This window comes from Mizuhopecten yessoensis, unplaced genomic scaffold (genome assembly GCF_002113885.1).
Source record: "Mizuhopecten yessoensis strain PY_sf001 unplaced genomic scaffold, ASM211388v2 scaffold3229, whole genome shotgun sequence".
Lineage (NCBI taxonomy): Eukaryota > Metazoa > Mollusca > Bivalvia > Pectinida > Pectinidae > Mizuhopecten > Mizuhopecten yessoensis.
Window position 1 is genome coordinate 606,373 of NW_018404940.1, and position 2,228 is coordinate 608,600.

Sequence of the window (2,228 nt, forward strand, 5' to 3'; positions counted from 1 at the left end):
TCGCTTTGATAGGGAGTGACTAAAATAATTGAAAATAGACCGTATAGCGGGGACATAATTCCGGAACGATTATGTATCAAAACTCTTTCTGTATGCCTGCGACATTTTCAGACAATCAATATGCTTTGATTTAAACAAAATCACTGCAGATAATTCTGCAACAACAAAGTACCTTTTTTTTTTACATTTACCGTTTTAGAAACCATCACCCAGTCAGTACACTGATTGTCATTTTAAAGGATTTAAAAGGATAATTGATGGACGCACTGACAGTCATTCTCGGGTGCTTTCGATGATGTTGTCATTCTCTCTCAGAAAAATTAAAGACTTCCAAACCTTTAATGTACCCATTGTGCCCTCATTTTCTCTTTCGCCAAGTATGCACTAGTTGAGATAGCTTCCGTTAGCATGTGGCCATGTCTCCATACATACTGTCCTCGAGACAGCTCTACTCAACAGGAAGACGTGGCTTCTTGGTCTCTTACATCTCCTTTGTTGTGGATTTTATTGGTGTTGGTAATACCACGGAATTAGAGTAGTCTATCTAAGTCCATGGTAATGAATCGTACTGAGCTCTAAGAACATGGTGCAGAACTTTACTATTTTATATACCTCTACACATCTGCTCTTTTTTCCATCAAGCTAATATAATGTCCGATGGCTTCCCCTCGCCACTGCTTTCATTTTCCAAGTTTCTTCCTTCAACTGTCCGATCCTATTTCCTTTACGCTTGCTGCCTCCTAATGGATACATTAACATATTGGTACATCTGCATGCCTTCCAATGCGTACCGTCTCTACCACATCGACTTTCTGCCAATGCAACTGCCTTACTGGTAGACTACTTCATGTGAAATTATATAGCTAACATGAATATAGTTGGCAGTAAAACACTCTATATCTGCTCCTTCTACCATACCAAAACATCTGATGAGGATAGCATGAGATACTTAAGCAGCCACCAAAATAATTAATGCTGCCCTTATTATAGGTGGTGACTTCAATCTCCCTGGCTGGGACTGGAAAAATAAAGTTGTAAACCAAAAACAAACCGTGTGAAAATGCACTACAATTTCGCAAACATACTAGATGATGTTGTACTTACCCAAGTGATTGATCAACCCACCAAAAATGGCAATGTCCCTAATCTCCTTATTACATATCTCCCAAATCAAATAATTCGAACAGAAATAATACCTGGTCTCTCTGATCATGATATCGCCTTTGCAGAACTTGATCTTACTCCCCAAAAAACAACAAAAAAGCAAGAAATATTCCAGTATATAAGAACTCAAACTAGAATTCAATAAAAACAGCTTATCATTTTAAAAAGATTATAATGTATGTCAGCAAATAGCGACTGGGATGTAAACAAACAGTGGGGGTATTTCAAAACTAAATTGTGCCACCTCAAAACAATCAAAACAAAACCCAGTCTATCCTGGGTAACTCCAGATATAAAGAAACTTATCAGGAGAAGAGACAGATTGTACAAACGATAAAAAAAATCTGGAGACATACCACATTCAGAGAGAGCTCCGAACATCTTACTGGAACCATATTGAAGCCGTCACCACCTCACCACCCTAGAAAACACTATAAATGAAAACCAATTTACCAGTAAAAAATACCGGTTCTGGTCATATATAAAATCCAAACGATCAGACCATAGTGGGATTATCTCCGTTGAAAAGGGACGGTAAGCTAGTTCAAGACCCTACCAGCAAGGCCAGATTACTAAACACACAATTCCAATATGCATTTACTCCCTCTGAAATCTTCACTGACCACTGACTCTACCACGCCTGAAATTGTTATCCATGAAAGAGGTGTCCTAAAACTCCCCAAGGCCTAAATACAAGGCCTCAGGCCCTGATGACATCAAACCTAGGGTCATGAAAGAACTTGCAACAGAAATAGCCCCGATCTTAACTGTGATACTCAAACGGTCATTGGCAACAGGTAAAGTCCCTCTGGACTGGAAATCTGTCAATGTGTTACCTGTGTATAAACGGGTTCAAAATCCAATCCAGAAAACTATACGCCAATATCTCTAATATGTATCTGTAGTAAAATCATGGAGCACCCCTGCAGGTCGGAGATCGAGAAAAGAATACATCTGCTGTAACTCATTGCATGTATCGTAAGAGGCGACTAATGAGGGGACCCCTGCCGAATTGGGGATTTTCATTTAGGGGACACAAAAGCGACTAAAATAAATCTGCTGCA